The sequence below is a fragment of the Ambystoma mexicanum genome, chromosome 3q (genome assembly GCF_040938575.1).
Source record: "Ambystoma mexicanum isolate Mex_15411 chromosome 3q, UKY_AmexF1_1, whole genome shotgun sequence".
Taxonomy (NCBI): Eukaryota; Metazoa; Chordata; class Amphibia; order Caudata; family Ambystomatidae; genus Ambystoma; species Ambystoma mexicanum.
Window position 1 is genome coordinate 281,109,184 of NC_090926.1, and position 20,874 is coordinate 281,130,057.

General features: G+C 46.8%; 1 long non-coding RNA gene across 1 annotated transcript; it reads right to left on the minus strand.

Annotated features, from left to right (window-relative positions):
- Nucleotides 1-14,766: 14,766 nt before the first annotated feature.
- LOC138582460 (uncharacterized) lies at nt 14,767-17,789 on the minus strand. Its single transcript, XR_011305027.1, has 3 exons — nt 17,633-17,789; nt 17,136-17,158; nt 14,767-15,088 (listed from the first exon to the last, which is right to left on the minus strand). It is a non-coding gene; the product is annotated as an uncharacterized lncRNA (long non-coding RNA).
- Nucleotides 17,790-20,874: the final 3,085 nt, after the last annotated feature.

A 20,874-nucleotide genomic window follows, 5' to 3' on the forward strand; every position in this document is an offset into this window, starting at 1 on the left:
CACAAAACTAGTACAGATGAGGAAGGAACTGGAGACCTTTGAATCACATGCCCTACGTGAGATAGGCTACTTCTCTCGTCCACAAACGAGAGGAAATGGGGGGGGGAAGGGGGAGGCCAGGTAAAGGCCTCTCTTATTTCACACTCCCACTCGCTCCGCTGACCTCTTACTCTGTTCTCCCACCCCCTTGTGCCACTTCTCATTTCCGCTCCTTTCCCCTTTACACTGGAACTCCCTGCCTCCTTCTATCTGCTCCATCCCCACCTAGTCTTCATTCCATTCCTCCTTGAAATCACTCCATTCCCCCTGCCCCCCCCCGAGCCCCTATTCTCTATTTCTATCTCTCCCCTTCTAGTACCCCTAGCTTAGCTCTATTCACTTCCCCCTTCCTTCCTATGACCTCTTCCTACTACGTAATTTACTCTAATCGCTCTCCCTCATCCTTCCTTCCCCATCCCCCCTCATCTTCACCTCATATGCAAATTGTTCTACATACTGTTTTTTGGTCCGATTCATGTATATCGTTTGCTTCTACTGTTCTACGTTTAGTGTATTCTTGTTAAACTGTAAAGCACCTTGGATTAAGGTGCTATATAAATACAATAAATACAAACATTGGCTAGATTGGTCTGGGCGGAGGGAGGCAAGTGCCAGATCGAATGTATCAGGGATACACAGGTGGTCCTGCAATGGACTGATCAACAGATACTTGAAGTTCTCAAAATTCTACACACCACGTACACTGTGTACAGGATATACGCGAGCTTGACCAGGTCCCCATGATGTACATTGTTGAATCGACCAGAGATCAGCTTGAAACCCCAACCACACTAGATGAAATAGTCAGTGTCACAACCGATCTGCCAAAGGGCAAGGCTCCCGGGCAAGACAGACTCACTTCAGAATTTTATCCGGAGCATATAGCGCTCCTCGCGCCGAAACAGTTGAAAGTCTGGTCCGAATCATTTTGTGAATCCACTCTTCCCCCTTCTTTGCGAGAGGCAATTTAACTGTCCTTCTTAAACCCAGCAAGCCTAGCGACTAATGTGGATCCTACAGGCCCTTGTCATTAAATATATACACAAAGATATTTGCCAACACAATAGCAAACAGATTTCTGCCGATCATGCCATACCTGGTACATGAGGACCAAGGCGGCTTTGTTCCTGGGCGATCGAAGGCACATAACAGACAGCTTTTTAACGTAATGTCCAGAATCGATCAAAATGCGGTGGCGGGCACACTGGACGCCTAAAAGGCCTTTGACATGGTCTCATAGCAGTACATGTGGAAGTCCTGGGGAACATGGGTGGGGGACCGAATATGATTAAGTATATCAACTCCACAACCTTGACACCTTTCACACTACTAAGAGGCACCCGACAGGGCTGTGCGTTCTCACCCATCCTTTTTGCATTGGATATCGAACCAATGGCAGACTACATACAAGCGCGACATGCCCGTAAGGGAATATGCCTAAAAGAGCCCCCCCCCGGTATAATATCACTATATGCAGACAACATATTGGTATACATTAAGAACCCAGCCACGAACCTGGACCCCATTTTACGGGATGTAACGCGAATAGGCACATTCTCTGGCGTCATGATTAATTACTCCAAATCTGAGATATTTCCACTCACTAGCATAACTCAGCCCGTGTGAGAGTAGCCTCTCCACTGGTCGCCAGGGGGAATCAAGTACCTAGGGGTCCAGGTGTCATTGTCTAAAATGTCCTTGCCAACTGAAAACTACACTGCTGCACAATACACCAAATTCAAAATAACGAGATGGAGGGAACGCCATCACTGGTAAAGGTGATCCTTGTCCCTAAAAACTCCTTTACAAATGTGCCGGTATGGCCAGGGAAACAATACAGATTACACAAAGCGTGTGCACAATTCCTATGGCATGCTGGTGCGGTCCGCAAAAAATGGACACATGACCGCCATGAGAGAGGGGGCTTCACCACCCCTAACTTGACATATTGGGTCACAGCACAAGCCTAATACGCCACATACTGGCACGTGAAGCCAACTGCCCCGCCTCATTTCAAATTAAAAAGACTCAGCGGCAGAAGTAAATATGTCGCTATTACTCCATCGCACATACGAGAACTCTCCATCTGACCCCCATTGTAACCACAATGTTGGAATGGGAACAAGCTTATGCGCCAGAACTGCACCCCTACTACAAATGGCTTCCCATTTGGGTATTCTCTGGGCTTGAACCCATGTACGACAGACTGCTCTCCCAGTGCTGGAAAACACTGGTATACCAAGCATTGACTGATCTATTCCCCGTGGGGGAAGTTAATTACCCCACAAACATGGCGACCATGACATTCTGGATCGGCACTGGAGACGCTGCAATACTACAGACTACAAGCTTTGGTGCGTGCTATGTGGTGGCCCTTGCCGGACGAACCCCCTGAAACACCCGAAATACGCTGCATAGCTAACTCAAGCGGGGCCCGTGGGGTGGTCTCCGCTCTATATAAAATACTGCTAGCAAAGTCCCCAGATCAACCCCCTAGAGCATGTAGTGAATGGGATGAGCTACATCTTGAGATCTCGGATGACATGTGGAAGAAACGGCTCACACGTAGGGGGTCCCTTAATTTTAGGTTCCACTGCATGCAATACAAGCTACTGAATAGGCTGTACTACACCCCGCATAAACGTATGTTTACCCGGAATCAGATACCTACATACCCAAGATGTCAGATTGAGGGAACTGATCACATGCATATGTTCTGGTCATGTAGCAGACTCTAGGGCTTTTGGGATGAGGCCCTGCCTGAGATTGTGGGTGCTACGGTGGGCCACTGTTCACAGTATGGAGCGATGGCGTCAAGAAAATGTCCATGTTTCTGAATGTAAGCTGTATGGTGACCAAGAAATGTTTTCACCAATGTTGAAAATGCCCTTCCCACTGCTTTTAAAATGTGGCTGAACGCAATTCCCTGGACTCAGACCTTTGAGGAGTACATCAACTCCCTTCCGATGGAAGCTCGCCCTAAAAACGGGTGGACTGAATTCTGTAGCTACCTTATCAGGCAAACCGATAGTTCGGAATCACCCACACCTGTGGCTTCCACTAGTGCAACCTAAAATACAAGGCAGCCATGTAACTGCCTCGAAAATACCTGTTAATGCATCATTTGCCACTGTGAAATGGAAATTGTGTTGTAATTGAATAGCAAAGTCACTGAGTATGCTATACGCGTCCCCCTATAAACATTTTTAAAATAAGAAAATAGTGTATATATATATATATATATATATATATATATGTTACCAACTGGGTCTTGCTTCCCCTGACCTGCTGTATAGCCCGTCTAGAATAAGTCTGCCTTGCATTTTACTTAACTTATTTTAGAATGGCACACAGCTATTCAAGTTAAGTTATTGCTTACCTTAGTCTGTGTTCCACCGATCTGAAAAACAACTAATAGCACATTACGCCCTTAGGTTTTACAAAGGAGTGTGGGAGCCCCTCTAACGAGAATGAACACGGGTCAAACACCCTGTTCCATTGAATTTTCTTCCACTCAGGAGGGTGTACAACCACATTTGAGCTCACTGCACCCTTCAGAGAAGAAATATTCATTTGCAGATCAGTCTTTGTCCCACCCAGGTGGGTTTTACCTGCCTAGAACAGCTGCGCACCGTTGCCTTCTAGGTGTAGCCGACCCTGGTCTGCATGGTGCAATCTAAATTAGTGTAGAACATTATCGCTTACCTTAGTCTGTTTACCACTGATCTTAAAAGCCAATGTAATTGTATATTACATCAAAAGGTCTTACATACCTGGTATAACCCGAATGCAGTTAGATTTATACTGTTGCTTGAATCTGCATTCCACAATTAGTATAACAGGGTTGGTTTACTAAGTGACTCCTTAACAGTGTCACTGCATGACTGACAGGGACTACTACCCTTGATTTACTGTAAGGTAATCTGAAAGCAACTTATTGTTTTACTCCCCATGAATAGGTGTGTCCTATACTAAATGTGTTTGATAAGGTCCGACTTCCCCCAAAAATGTTGTCGGAACAGGGTCAGTGTAATTTAAAGCATTGTGGTGTTTTTTATAATGTGTTTGACTGACAAAGTACTCACCCCCAAGATTTAACTTGTCTAATTGTATTTATAATAATCCTTTATTGGTTTTGGCACTTGGTGGCATAAGCCACTAATCGCTAAAACATTACTGTAAACGTTGGGAGCAGTATATGGCACTCATAGCAACTTGCTGATCCTTGGATATGAAATGGCCGAAACACCAGCCGGGCCATCACCCTCTCGCTCATTTCTACTGGCCTGCTGTTGCCGGGGAGCTGTGCGTGCGCTACAGAAAAAGGACTGCAGCAAACTAGATGCCCGTTAGATTTGTATTTGTATGCACCAGTGCTTTTCGACAGATGAACTGTTCAAAGTCCACAGCAGTCATCTCAGTTTTGACTGTTTTGTCTAGACCTCGCTTCAGGCCACACGGTGGATGAGCAGGCAGACAGGAGTTGAGAAGGCAGACGCACCTTTTTAAGGGTGCAGGTAGCCGATTGGCTACGGCTACCCGCACGATACTAATTCATTTCGTTGGCGGACTATCTTTGGTGCCCGCCTATTAGAAGAGTGGACAGCTAAGTGGGTGTACGCATGACGAGAGATTTGCGTGCCCTGTTGGAGTAGCAAGCAGATTGGCTGCCAGTGCCAACAGAATATTACTTTATCTACATTGATCGCTTGATGTGTGCGGCTCTATAGATGCGGAGCGATTAGAGCTTTCAGCCGCTTGGTGGCAATAGCTCGTTCCTGATCACCCCGGCGGCCCTCGTTCTTAGTTTACCTGTGGGGGCTCAGTAGGTTTCACCTAGGGCCTGGTCGGCCCGGAGAGGTGTGACTGAAGGATAGAAAACAATGGCAAAGCTGAACGCTCGTTGAGCCCCAAGCTGCAGCACCTTCCCCCTTTTCACGATTTTGCAATCAGCAAACAAGACAGATTTCTCCCCACTTTTCATGGGGGGCAGGAACAGAAAAGTCACGTGCCAGTTCCACATGGGCGCAGTCACAGTGGGGGTACATGTTCCTCCCTCTGACTAAACAAAGACCCTCAAAAAAGGTAATAATCGCTTGCTGTTGCAGCGCATGTGCTGTGTACGCGTGGCTAGAAGGCAGAGGGTTTAAAGACAGAAATGCAACGTGTTGCAAGCAGCCAGCTTTCGATTATTCCACTGTTGTCAAGAGCGGACACCGGCCTTGAGGTTTAAAGAGCACCATGGTCGCAAGGATGAGGGCAAGTGACTGCCTAGGGATCCAGTCCAAACTTCCACCCTTCACCGAGGCTGGCGTGTTCCGGGAGGTGGGGTGTTATTGCGAGTGTGGTTAAGAGATACAGGACTACCATAGATCGCCTTCTGCCTCTAGCACCTGCCATGAGCTGTTGGGACCATGGCATGGCTGCATCACGCTACCGCCTGGCCCCCCTGACAACTGCCTTCAACATGTAACGTGGTATTTGTTCTCTTCCCAAAATGACATGCTGCAGTTTGCGCACAGAATTATTCCCCAAAATAACCGTTTTCATTTGCACCAGTTTAACTTCTCACTGACATTGTGTGCTCACATGTCTTCCAAACTATGTGCGCGTGATCCTGTAGGATACCACTGACCTCCACAGGAAGGTGACGTGTTAATACTCCACTGCAACTCCAGTTTTCCTAGTCTCAGTCCTCTTGCCATGCCAGCTGGAGCCTACTGGGGAGGGTACTCTTAGAAGCCTCATATTGCGGGAGCACCACAGCACTTAATGAGGTGCCCCAGGATCAGGGAAACACCTTTCATAGTAGTGTTCTGGGCAATAGGCATTTGCTCCAATGTCTGCAGTTTAAAGGGAAAACAAAGTGCAGATACCAGATACTAGCCAACTTGGGGCCCAGGGCGAAAAACTAGAATGAACCCCCGACTGCAGCGTGTCCCTCCCAAACTACACCTGTGTCACATGACAAAACCTCTCCACAATATCAATAAATCGTTGCTATACAAGTGAAGCCAGTTAAATAGGGGCACACCTTCATAAAAAAATTCAAAAATCAATCTACATTGAAATATTCCCTGTAAAGCAAAATCCCATGACACTTGTGGTCTGGTGTGTCTCCACCCCTGGGAATGTAACATGGGATCATAAAACATTGCTATGGCACTAAGGATTAGTCCGATTGAGAATTAGCAAAATATGTTGGGAGACATTCGTAACGAGAGTTCTCCCTGTTCGTGAGGGTCTCTGCACTATTCTGACTTAGCCCGGTCATCTTTGGTAAAACGTGAATTTTCAGAAACGCTACATGCAGCCTTTCTGAAAATCAGCCCGATAATGCTCGGCATCCCAAGAAAATGATCACCCTTTTGGGCAATGCAAATGGATACTCACAACAGATCCTGCTGCCCCTGTACAATGGTACTGTAGGGTCAGTAACGGTGTGCAAGATAAGGCTGAGTGGGCACTTGAGGTTCTCGCACTATGAGCGACCCCGCATATATCGGTTTCCGCAGCAGGGAACGCGTTGTGACGGGCAACACAATTTCCGAGCGGGGGTAGATGGTCACTTAAATCATTCACCTCCACACTGGCTGGAGGTTAGAATCAGTGGGAATCATATGCAGACTGCCAACTCCTTCTCAGGTGGCATGACCACCTGCAGTATTCTGACAACCACATGATGCAAATGCATAATGGTCCATAATCAGGAAGGCAGTTAAGCTAGGCACCATTGAAAATACCAACGATGTCCCATCTACCGCCGAATTAGAACCTCTGTATTCGACAGCACAGCTACCAACCACGATGCTGGGATGTGCATTTAAACTCGCTTGCTTCTTGGGTCAAGGCATGCAGTGTGTAGAAAAGTGAAGGTTAAAAACCAGGCATAGCCCAGGGTGACCTCGATTCCATGGCGCAAGTTGGCACCAATGCAACTAATTGGGCAAAAAGAAAACCTCAATGTACACATACGGACCCGAAGATTAAATGTACGCTGCAAACTAGATCTCGAAAGCGTCACCACCGAGTTAGTTTAGCAATTGAATTGCCTATTGCACCGAATACGGAATCACGTTTTCCCCCGGACGTGACATGCCGACCGTTTGAAGCAACTCTAGAAGTTGCAGTGAATATCGTCAAAACCCCAGGACTGACAACGTCCTAGTAGCTTTCTACTCCCATTGCTGGCCTTCTAGACAAAGCATGGATGGCGGATTTAGCCCAATCTATGATATTTCCAAATGGAGTGCGACACCCGATGCAGCAACTCATGGTGTCGTAACACCACCCCCAGGATGGGGGCAACATGAGTTACCACACCAGGTGACACCAACCCTCGGGACGCCACTAGCCGAATAAAGAGGGTGCATCTTGATAAGAATGAGCAGTTAATGCGATTTCTCCTAAGTGGGACTCATTAAAGACTCGATTCACAAAGCCACTCTAGTGGAAGCGTCTGGGCCTTTTGACGCTCCATGACTCTGGTCTTCGACGACTAGAAATGCCAGTGTGCGGACACAGAATTATATTAACTGCCACCCAACCCACCCCCCCGCCCCCGCCGCCCGACTCATGCTCTTTATACTACAAGTTTAACTTCCTACAGCCCTCTTTCTCCCAAGATAAGCCTGGCTGTCAGTCTACACTACCAAATACAGCTGCTGCAGCCTTATACCAACAGGGGAGTTGTGTGCAGTCTCAGTTGTATGGTTTTACTAAGCCCTTAGCTGGACGAGAGAAAAAAAAAAAGTCCTAGCACAAACACTTACATTTAGTGTGTTTTTTTTTAACGCACTGGCATCCAAAGGTTCCACCAAAGTTTGGGTTAATCCCGCGATGAAAAGGACATCGTACCAATTACAATACCCGTGTTAAAGACATTTCAGAAATGAGTAACTCCTGTAGACCGACCTGCAAAGGCCACCATGAAAATAAGTTTTGAAGTAGAGCCTCCCCTGGTCGTGGGTGAAGGGGCGACACAGGTGTGACTAGACATCATAGGGAGCCTGTCAAGAGAGCAAAACTCACCAGTTCAGTCTGGGGGGCTGAGTGGAGAATCCCACAAAAGCCAGTAATTTGGTTCTTTTTAATAAAAAAATAGAGTAGCTCTTTCCAAATTATCAAGAGCGAGGTGGGTTGCTTATATGCCAGCAGGTTGGTAGGGGGTGTCAAAACCCGTCCAAGGTTATTTCTTATCCCTACACCATCATCTTGGAATTGCATCATAGTCACCACTCCCTGTACATCTCTCCTTGGCTTCCCCAGATATTTGAGACTCTGGCACCCCTTTTCTTGTGCCCCGCCCCATCATTCTCTTGCACCTCCCTCATTTAGTGCAGTTCCCCCTTACTCGCATCAATCACCCCAAATTCTACCATTTTGTGCTCCCGATTAGACACTGAACTGCATTTTTCTCGACTCCTGTTCCTTCTTTGGCCTCACGTTTCTCCTCTCCATCCCTTAGTGTGTCAGGTCTCCCGTTTTGGTCTGTATTTTGTTTTTCTACAACTCTCGACCCATCACTTGGCTGCCCAACTCTTCTCCTCGACTCCCTCGTGTATACTTTTTTCTCCCTCGCCCCCCCCCTTCCATTTTGTGCTTGAACATTCCACCCATTGTCTCTTGCTCTGCCCCTCCTGTTTAAGTGTTGCCTCATCTTTCCTTTTTGTCCTGCCACCATTTGTATGGTCTCTGCCCCACTTGCCTTGTGGTCTGCTTGTCTCGTCAGTTTTATTTCTCCCTCCAATTCTGCATTTTCGCCCATTTTCCATTCAATTCTTAACCTTGTTCTGTCACGCCCATCCCCAGCCACGTGTCTCTCGCCCCCTTGCATTTAACCTTACTTTCTCCTCACGAGTCCTTTAAGGCAGACAATTCCTGTTCTAGGGAATTAGGTACAGGCCACAGTGCCAGTCTCCATAATATCAGCACTTGGTAACAAACGACAAAATACAGCATGGATGCTCATACATGTAGTTTTCTGGAACGTGCCTTCGCTCCCTGCATCCACACCCATCTCGATCAACAAAGCTAGACTATGAGCTTGCCACTCAGCTGTACTTGCTGGGTGGCTGTTTATTTCTCAAGCTGTGGGCTATGCACACCCTCCACCCCACAGGCATGGCCACGAGTCACTGGTGCACACCCCACAAATTGAGACAGCCGTAGACTCAAGGATGCAAAGTAGTTCATTTGCATGAACATTTCTCCAATGTGTGGAGGGTAAAAATAATCGGAGAGCGGGAACAGAAGGGCACCAGAATTCATGTGGATAACATGTAATATCCGAGGCTTGTGAATCGGCTTAACATGCCACCGACATAGCGGTCGGTTTAACATGCCACTGACATGGCTGACTTAGTGGTAGGTGCAGAGTATTGCATTGTTTTCTGACTTCGACTGGGCGCTTTTGTGATATTATCCATGTGTGACGTGCATTATACCAACGATCCTTCAAGCACCAAGGCCCTTCAGATTTCTGCCATTAGCTCACCTACCCCAACAGACCGGCTGCTATTATGTGCATTGTCACGTCCAGACTGCACTACCATCTACCTGGGTGCACTTTCCTACCAACTACATCCACCAGAACTTCTTGGACAAAGGGATCACATCTTGCATGCTCACCACACCTTTCACTTGCTCCCTATTGAAGAGCTACTATCAAAATCCTATGCATCACCCACCGAGTAGTGCACGAGGCCGGCCCTGCATACCTTTGAGAGATATCACACCCAAGGTCAAGCATGCTCTCCTGCTAGCAATTCCAGCCTCCAACGCAACCAGATTTGGCGATTCCGCCTAATTACTCTACATTGGCACCAACACTGGCACTCACTGCCTCTCCACATTAGACAACCAGGACTACAATCCGGACTACATGGCCAAAAGAATCCAGATAAGCCACCACCAGGGAAAAAGTAGCAAATCACTGCACAGAAGCTTGCTCAAGAGACCAGCATGCTCTGGACTAGGCAGCTGCAGGCTCTCTGCACCTCCCACCCCCAACTGGACTACAATGGCCTAGCAGACCCCACCTTCTGCCAACAAGTTGGACATGCCCCCTCAGTACTTGCTATCGTATACCATGACCAGCAAAGCTTTGCTGCCAGACATGCTCCCACACTAAAACCGTCAAGTTGCATATTACATCAACCTGGAAACTAGAGCTCACACACATTTATAATTCTATTCACACACGGAAACTCCAGAAGATGCCAACCACTATTGAATACATCCACATACCCAAGAGCACAATAGCTGCGACAGCTAAACACAACTGTACCCCACTGTCCAACCTTACCCACTTAGAACTGTGCAAAGCCAACATTACAGGCCCCATTTCCTGTTAACCCTGTGTCTCTTCCTATATGGATATCACAGCCACTAATGCAGAGCTTCATAACACATGTCCCCAATCGGGTAAATTCAGTATATGCTCGTCAGGCAACCCTGGCCTACCTAGGAAAAAGGCCAAGAACTCCCAGACACAAGGCACTATAGCAACTATGCTTGGAATCTCATGAGAAGCATGCAATAACCACAACTGTCGATTACCCAGCCACCCGCCATAAACTATGACCACGGACCCAGAAAAATGGGCCCTATGACACCTACACCAGAGCATGCAACAAGAATGGACTCTCCAACCAGCCAAAGAATCTCGTGCAGAGATCCACTACCCTGAATCACCAGGAGACGGCCAACTCAAGGTTCAAGAAAGTATCCAGAAAGGGCCTCCTACCAGTAAGCACGCTCACTCACACCAACATGCCAATTCTCAATGCACCCACATTGGAAGCACGAAGTCAGAGCAATACAGGTTTGCGCCTAGAAACCGCAGGGTATTCAGCTTGCACGCATACCAAGTGCACCCAAGCACTATATGCTACCCTCTCCATTGGACTAACCTACAGCACCGAGTGCCATACCAAGACACTATACAAAACAAAATAACAGGACTAGAAAAACGTATTTTGGTAGGCTTTCACTGGATACTTTGAATTGGGAACATGGATGCATATTTCGGATCAATTTTACAGGATATGGTTGTTGGCTTGGTTAGGTTCTTGGAAATCCAAAGACACCAGCTTCAAAACTGCAAACACATTAAGTTCGGAATATTTTTTTCATATCCATTGTGTATGAAATAAATTTTATTTTAAGTTAAACTGCAATGCGAAATTTGGTCTAGCTGGAAACAGCAAGTTTCCTGCACTGGCTTGTCTTGACCACTGAAGCACCCAACCGACCCTTTTGGTTGTCCATTTAAGCCTAGCCAACTCGCAGCAGAATGTGCACGCATCGTAAAGCCCACTCTAAATTAGCCTTTTCCTCCATATTACTTGGGACTGGTTTCAGGCAGCCGGTAATGCCGCCATTTTCTAGAATCTAGATGCCTTTCGCAAATGGATGTTTTAACTGAAGATTAGCAACATGATTCAGGTTCCATGGCAGTAGTTATTGGTATTACCCAAATTTGACAGTTGGGTTATAAATAATTTAGGGGATTGGGCGCGGGGGTTCCCCTCATACATGTCCTAATTGACCCAAGTATGTCAATTCTCCCATTGGTATAGAACTATTTATTCTGCCACGTAATTTCCTTCTCCATTGTATGGACAGGGATGCCATGAAAATACCTGTTATTCACCACTATACAAGAGATTTAAGCAGGAGCAAAGCTTTTCCCCCCAAAAAAACTAGATGAACCCAAAGATCACAGTAGTGCAAGCTGCTAGCAAAAATCACCAACCACGTCCGAACGTCAATAGCGCTGCAATAAAGTTAGCACAAATCTTTGCAACTACCTCCCACCACAACAACCCAACAACGGCAGATTCGTTGTAGCTGCTCACACACGAACTCCTGCACACTTCCACCATTAGTATAAAACAACCCATGACAAATTTGCTCTAGCTGGGCACACAGCAAGTCTCCTGCACTAGCAGTCATGACCACCAACTGTACCAACATACCAGACCTCTTAGGTTACTTACAGGAGCCTAGCCAGCCCAATTCAAGCAGAACACATCTTACAGCCCACTCCAACTTCCCATAACTGAACCCCCCCCCCCCCCAAGGGTGTTCCAACAACAAAGGGCATTGACGCCATACATATGGCACTGTATACATGACAATTCAAGCCCACTCCCCACCCCTCCATAGATAAATATCCTTTGAGACAGCCCTACTTGACAAACTGACGAATGGTACCAAAATTCACCTACAACAGCATTTCTAATACACAGCTGGAAACCCAGAAGACAACTCCAATTACCAACACCCCAAACAGAAATCTAGAACAGCCACTCCCAAGTTGCATTTCAGCTAGAGACACGCCTATAACCAGCACACTAATACAATACGCCTCAACATTTAATCGTTATTACTAACACCCTTTACAATGTATGGATCCTTAGGCTTCCCCTTCAGCTCAAACCCGGAGCCCACCCTCTGTCCAAATATCAAGCCCTTCACTAAACATCTATATGGTCCCATTGAAGATTGACAAGTATTCCGACCATACAAGTCACTCAGACTAAACCACCCGCAAACGCTAACAGAAGCTAACCGAGAGGCGGGGGGTACACAAAACTACTTCAAAGAACCAAACCAGTGGCTAGAATATCACTCGCACTACGAGGTAAACTAGAAGACAGACCCATAAGGCACTACCCTACGTATTACAGCAGGCCTCCTTTAGACTCGAGTGAGATACCCTTGGCAAACAGAGAAGGAGGGCGAGTAATTGCTTGGCTGGTACGCCAGTGCCACTAATTCACAAAAGTATTTGCAATGCACAACCACCTCAAGTTGACCAACCCATGCAACTATCGACCACCCCATTTCAAACCAACTCTAGAATATGGGTACTCCAAAACCTAAAATGCCCCCACATTTCCTAGTAGACAAAACCAGGGCAGCCCCCACACAAAAGCTCACTTTACATACAACACCACAGCAGTCATTGGCAAGCACCAAAAAAACCGTTGGGTCTCCACGTTGCTGTACCAAAACCCCCAGCGCTCCTAGCCAGCCAGCAGTCAAGTGGTGCTTTGGGACTAACCCTAAATTAACACAATCAGCCACCTGCACAAGGCTTTAAAACCATGCATCAACTGCTTTGACAGCAAACCATCAAGGCCCCAGCACATCCACAGGGCAAGTGCAAGGTCTCCTCTCAACAAAACAAAAAACTGATGCTCCCATCACACTAGCTCATTTTCTTGCCAATTATCTCAATGTAGTGTTGGCCAAGCAATTAAGCAGCAATCACCCCTTGACGCCAACTAGAACTTCAAAGTTGCAAGAAAGTCAGTGACCCGTTGGCAAGTCAGGTCGGAATAGAAATTGTTATAGGACCTTATCGAACAGGCAATGCTCACTTTGTCGGCCTAGAACAGGTACCCCACCAACCTTGTATAGGCAGTGAGCAACAGCTTACTGTAACCATCTTACACTTGGGTTTTACCCTCCGTGGCAGCAAGTACCCGGCTGGCTCCCAGTGCAACTTTAGCACGCCCACACCAAACACCTGGGAGCAAAATAACTCCATAGGATTTAAAGGACACTGGAGAAGTGCAGTGGCCAAATGGTGCATTTGTAATCAAATGCGTTAGTAATATTGGTCACAAGTAATCTCAGCGACCACTGTACATTGTGGTTTGTGATTTTTTCCATTTTTCGAAGACAGGACTGTACACGTGTTTCACAAGAACACTGCAAGGAGTATTGAGGATTACTGACAATTTGATGCAATCAAACAGAAACTAGGAATATGCAAACTATGAATGCCACCCACTTCTCCATTACCCTCGTAATAGCGGGGTAAAACAAGGTGGCAATACCCATTAGGGCACCAACATGCGCATCATAGTATGGACCATTTACAACACTGGATATAAAAAAACCTTGCATGCAAAAAAAGCCAATTCAACATCCAATGTAATCCATCTGAGCATTCATGCCACTCAATAGCTCGGTTATCTCACGGCCGCCGAATAAGGAGTGCTTCTATTCCAAGACCTGGAGTGTTGCTGTAATAGACTAACTTACAATTACAGCAGCATTCTTCCAACTTGCCAAGCTACCCTAGTTTTGGCCAACAGGTTCTCTTGAATTGCTGCCTCAAACTAAATATTGCATGACCACATGGCCATGGGAAACCCTGTAGCCGAACAGGGTGATCTGTTGCCTCACGGTTCACATAATACTCCCAACCATGCTGCCATTGCAGACTCACATTACTAACAGTTGCATCACTATCCCCACCTCCCGAGCGTTCTCGGTGGCCCAGAGCACCCGATGAGCAATGGTTCTGGGACCGTTATGTTACTTCCGAGCTACACGCTAGGGATCACTGGCTTAGAAGCACGTCTTAACACCACAAGACTAACACCGCCATTTGTGAATAATTCATTATTGCGAGGTGATAAGTATGCATTTCATCACCTATGCCATACCTGCTGGCAGGAGGAATCTATACAGTAAAGGCATCGTGATGCACAGCAAAATGTGCAGCCACGTTTTACAAATTCAAAATGCAGCTGCCAGTAAGGAGCGGCTGTAATACCCACTTCTCAGTATCTATCTGGATCCATCCTCACATTCCCCGCTCCTCCCCTGTGCAACCAGACCGGAGGGACAAAAGAGCCCTTGAAAAATCAAGAAAGCTAAACCGTTACCTTCTCGTATCGGCCTACAAACATAAGAAAAATAAAATCATGTTTTCCACTTAAATTTATTTGCTACATTGGAGGTTAAACCGAACAAGTCCAGAACTCCACGGAACCAACTCCTTGTGGTATTTGCTGCAAAATAACAGATCGTTTTACAGAACGGGGCAGGCGGATTGTTTCACCAACGTTGATCCGGAGGCAATAACCAGAGCGTCCTTGTTGGGATACGTGGGTTAGACAGGCTCACGGCAGCAGACATGCTTCTTCCTCTTCCACGGAAGCTCTATGCTCAGTCGAACATCCTCTGTAGCACGGAAGCCGTCTACTTGGACCTCTGCCTCATCTTTCGCCTCTTACGCTTCAGCCTGAAAGAAAACACATTCAGTTGCCACTTCCTGCAAGACAGTACGTACAGAAAGATCCAGTGTACCATACACAAGTCTCAATAGCCGGTACGAGAATTCACAATTGAATATTTTATGCTACACAGCCAATCTTATACGTGTACTAGTGCACCCCTCCTAGCCTCTGCCAGTAGCCCGGTCCTTAACATGTTCCATCTTGCAAACCGAAACCGTATTACAGGTCATCTGTTGGATAATTTAATTATCCCACAAATTACTATTATCGATGGCATTAATTTGTGGAAACCCTGAAAGTATAATAACAGTTTATTCTGTAAAGAGCCGTACTTAGATCAGGTTATTTTTTTACCCTAAAGAATATAGCTCCGTCGATGTATGATCACTTACAGCCTTCAGTTAATTACCCACCTAAGGACAAGTGAACAGTTGACCAAGAACACGTTAAGAGCCACCTGATCAGTTAAAAATAGCTAGCACGCTGCAGAGTTTTAGTACCACGCCACAAGTAGCTTAATCACATTGCTACTAGCCGACCATAAGTAATGTGGCATTATAAAACTAGGGACCACCGTACCAACACTTGCCAAGCCCGTTAAGAAACGGCTTGTTTGAAAGATTGACAGCCAAAAGCGTCCTGCTGACGTAGGTTTCCACTAGTAATCAGTACTGGAATTAGCCCTTGTAGGAGCGGCATGCGAACTAGAAGTGCTAACAGGCACGTGAGCAGCCAGATTCTAGTGTAATTGTGATATGAGGCATTTATAACGCGCCTGTTAAGTGTTTCTAGGCGCCAACTTACATAGTGGCCATCCATTGAACACCGATTATGCCCTTCTATAAAGAAACGGCACTTAACGAGCAGATTTCATTAAAGGGTCAGTGAAGGAATGCAGTAACGAGGCATACAAGGCGCAGAGATGTTATGTTAGATGTAGCGTTGCTGTAGCACTCATTCGCCACCATTAAGAATGGACTAATAAACCGAAGCCAAAAACGCATGCACCCAATTTAAAAGCACTCAAATATACAACATTGGAAATCAAGGGACTGGCTCTTGTAAATATAAAAAGGGCTGTGCAAGCAAGTTTCGGCCCCTTTGTTAATGTATGCAGTGTACTATACAAGTACTCCGACGCAGTCTTTCAAGCATTGGTCAATATTTGAGGGGGCCTGCTGAATGGGGCAATAGTGACTATACTTGCGCTAAGTGTGTATGCAATGACAGTATATACAGATCTGGGGAGGGCACACGGAAGCAGTGCATTTATTTTGGCATTAAGCCCAAGGGCGTCAAGGTGCTGTTACAAGCCAAAAAAATGCATGTCATTAACCCGTCGCCGTAAAACTTACACGGACATTTATTCAGCAAGTTGAACTAGCTTAGGCGCTTGCAGAAGCTACCATAGGAGTTTTCTGATCTTGGGGAATACTACCCCATGGAGGATAGTCTTGGAAAGCAGAACAGGGGCTCCCAATACTGAGATCTCGGTTCTTGGGATCCGCGTTTAGAAACCCAGGCGCGTTATAAGAAAACTCTTATTATGGGTGGTGGGAAATTGTCCCGACTAACCTGGAACCTAAGACCTGATCCGTGTGCATCTCGGTGTAACAAGGCAGTGATGTAGGTTGATCAGGTAGGTCTGGTGGCATGGGCTGTTTTCGGGCAACATTTGTGGTAATACCCAAGGTTTTGAACATTATGGGCTAACGTATAGGCAGCCAGTGCGCATTTCTTCTGGCAGCGCAGTGGTGGTCTTTTTTTGGGATGTTCCGCTTACTTCACGCCTCTAGGCTCACATTGTTGCCAACCAAAACACGAATACAGCCTACATGACAATTAGGTAGGTTTGCCCAGTACTCGTGTTAAACCTGCACCTAAACGAGTGCATGCTGGACAGCCACCAAATAAATGACACTCGCAGAAAAGCCAGGCTAGATAAACAATTCATTCCTAACCCCACAAGGTCATCGTACGCCCACCAACACCACAGTTATGTTTGCACGATGCATGCAGCAATCACGCCCAGAATAAATAAGCAATCCATACCTGCGCATACGCTTCTTCCTCCACTGAAAAGTAAAACAAAAATAAATGAGTTGGGCATTGAGAGATTGCACAGAAAGTAAAGACAAGCGTGCGGTTCCGTGTTCAGCCACACGTGGAAGAGAAACGATGCTGCAATTAATTCACGTGTTCCACGCATAGGGGCCCTCGAACGGCATAACAAGGGCAGGTATCCTGCCTTGCGATGTCAATATCCCAAACGCCATAGTTACGAACACCCTAAGAATTCAGTAGAAAGGAATATAGACAAAGCCAAGGAAAGCAAAACTAGCATACAAGTGGGAGGACTCCGCTATATCGATGGAGGCGGGGTGTACTGAAAAAAACACGACACTAAACATAATACAGCACACGAGGGTGGCAAGTAGACGGTTCCGTACTACTACATTTGGGCACCGGATCCCGCTGGTCCACAAATGGGTCTACCCGCATACCGTAGCCTTCACAACCCGCAATATATCCCAGATCGCTTCACTTACCTTAGCTCTCATCCCCGGAGGCTCGGCCTAGAAGAAGAGAAACGCATACAGTTAATTCCAAAAGCGGATGGCGTTGGGATACCGACGATTAAGACTGGATGGAGCTCACGGCGGCCACAAACCACTACACCTACCTTCCAAGATGGCGCCAATGACAAGAGAACGTCATAGGGCCGGGCGCGGAATTTATACTGAGAGAGGAACCGTACGTAACTTCCTGCGCGGACTAGTAGCAAGGTGGCATGGGGTTTGTAGTTTTCTAGTCGTCCTCCATTTTGTTTTTGTAATTAGAATCAGTGGCGAGCCGGGCCGGCGACTGTGTTTGTAACGCGATCTTTTGGGCTCTCTGTGGCTTTATGTAATGATAGTGACTAGCGATCCATGACAGTGATTGGTAGGCTGACTTTTGACTCTCAAAAACACGCTATTGTCTTACTGATGTATGCTTACCAATATGGTCAATGTGTCTCTGGGGATGCTCATTCTCATGGGACAAAGTAAGAGACATTACAAGGAAGAATGAGCAAAAATAAGTGGTATTGTCTCTATATATCCTACGGCAACAGCTCCCTCTAGTGGTGACAACGGGCGAACTTACTACATCGGACATACACACAGAGCCATACACCCTTATATTGTTAAATGGTGTCTAATGGTTGTAAAAAAAATAATCTTTTGCACAGGTAGGGTGGCCAACTCTTTAATAGTCTTTCACGGGACACTTGCCCACAAGCCGGTGATGAAGTCACAACGTCATTCCGTTTGACCCGCCCCTTTTTAAATGTACATTTTTTTAATGGCTCTTAACACCTGGCTTAATTGAAATGCAAATGGTTTGTCCTTGGGAGGTGATGGTCACGTTTTTTACTGCAAACATGACCATCAGGACCTCAGGAACAAAGCATTCGCATTTCAATTAAACCAGGTGTCAGGGCGTTACAGCTCGTCATGTGTAATGTCCTAGTCGTGGACCTCCTCACGCTACCACACAATTATCCGCTCACCCAGGTAAAGACACACGGACAACTGGAGCTGGGGTGCAACACGTCTTTATTCTCAGACATCAATCACTAACTGACTCGTTTGCCGGTAACCCCGCCTCTTCCCACTCACGTGGGTCGCAGCCCACTGAACAGTGTCCATAGACAGAGGACTCATCCTCTGACAATAGAAGTGGCGACACCACACCCTCCCGTTGCTAAACATTTAGTAGTACCCTCAGTTCATTTCTTCAATGAGGCTGCGGGGCTTCTTTCTTGATCTCTGCGGTCGACAGTCCATTCTTGCCGGCAGATCGGCCCCTATCTCCAGTCCTATGTCGTTCTCAGACTCTTCTCGATCGCCTTCATAGGGAGAGTCACAGTGAGAGAACAAAATATTCATGTGCGCACCATCGGCGTATTGAGTGTCAGGCATTCGTCTGAAGTGCGATGAATTTCTTGTTATGGATCTGTGGTCTCCTTCCGCAGTAATTAGTGATCCTTTTTACTTTACTATGATGAATCGTTCTTCACTGAACGGAGTCACATTCTTGCGCTGTTGAGGTTGTCGGACCACTACCAGGTCCCCTGGTGTCAGGTCACTTCCCTTGGCCCGGCGAGTCGCATCAGCATTTTGTTTCATATTCTCCTTCATGAGGGTGTCTTTAACTCTCATTTCTGCGTCATCCACGTATTGGTCTTCTTCTGCGGCTACATGAGGTAGTCGCGTTCTGATTATTCGTCCGAACATCACTTCTGATGGCGACTTCCCGGTGGTGCTGTGTGGTGTTTTCCTGTAATCTCTCAGGAGTTGGTACAGCAGTTTTTCGATGGGTTCTCCCGTGAGGCGCGCAATTTGTGTCGTGCGCTTGATTGTGCTCATGAATCGTTCCACTGTGCCGTTTGCTTGAGGCCATAAAGGCGTTACCTTTCTGTGGCGGAAGCCCATGTACTCTGCAAATCTCTGGAAGTCTTGTCCAGTGAATGGAGGCCCATTGTCGGACTTTACTATTCTTGGTATGAAATTGCGAACATCCGATCCAGTGCTGGGATGGTGTGATGTGCGGACGTGGACGGGACTATCTGTAGGTCAGGATACCTTGAATATTCATCCACGGCTACCAGTATGTACTCACCCCCTTCCATGGGTCCGGAGTGATCGATGGGTATTTCTTCCCATGTCCCTTCAGGCAGCGCCGTCATGCTTAGCGGCTCAGGGAATGTGTGCGGCTTTATGATGGCACATGTAGGGCAGTTTTGTAGCAGTCCTTCTACAGATGTGTCTAGTTGGGGAAACCAAAGTTTTTGTCTTAGCATCCTTTTTGTGGATATGATGCCCTTCATGGGCTAGTTCCAGAATCTTCTGTCGCAAGCTTCTCGGTATTACGGGCTTAGTGCCTTTTAGCAGTAGTCCTTCCTCTGTCTTGGCTAGTTCTTCTTTTACGGCGAGGAAACATGTGATGTCTTGTTTCGTTTCATTGTTCATTCTTTCACGGATCTGTTTTGCGTGTTTCCATCGCCCTGTTTCTAGGCACCTTAGGATGACTTGTATTCCTTGGTCGGTGTTGGATTCCCGTGTTATTTGCTCCATGTCAAGTACTTGGGGTGTGCTGCTGTGGATAACATATCTTATATACTGGTCCGCGATGGATGGTTCTGATCCACTCTCTTCTTTCGGGTGGCGAGAGAGGAAATCCGCCGGGTTGTGTTCTTTCCCGGGCCTGTGTGTGATGGTGAATTGGTAGTCCTGTAGCCGAAGTGCCCATCTGGCTATTCTGGGTGGCATTTTTGCCTGAGGATTTCCGTGGATGAAGATGAGTGCCTGGTGGTCTGTTACCACCACAAATGGTTTTCTGTATAGGAAAAGATGAAAGTGCTCGCAGGCCCAGACGACCGCCAGACCTCCCCTCTCCGCTTGCGAATAGGCTTGTTCAGTTTTGGAGAGGCTTCGACTGGCGTAAGATACTATATGCTTCTCGCTTCCCTCTTTGTTGTCCTATTGGGTGAGGATGGCGCCTAACCCTACGGGACTGGCGTCAACGATGAGTTCTGTGGTCTTCTTGGGGTCAAAATATGCCATGTTGCGGGCGTCAGAGATGCGGTCCTTAATATTTTGGATTGCTTCTTGGCATTTTGGCATTTTGGGGACCAGACAAATTCGGTATTTAGCTTGATGAGGGCTCACTGATGGACGCAAAATCCCTTATGTATCTTGTGCAATAGCTGGCGAGCCCTAAGAAGGATCTGAGGTCTTAGGTTGTC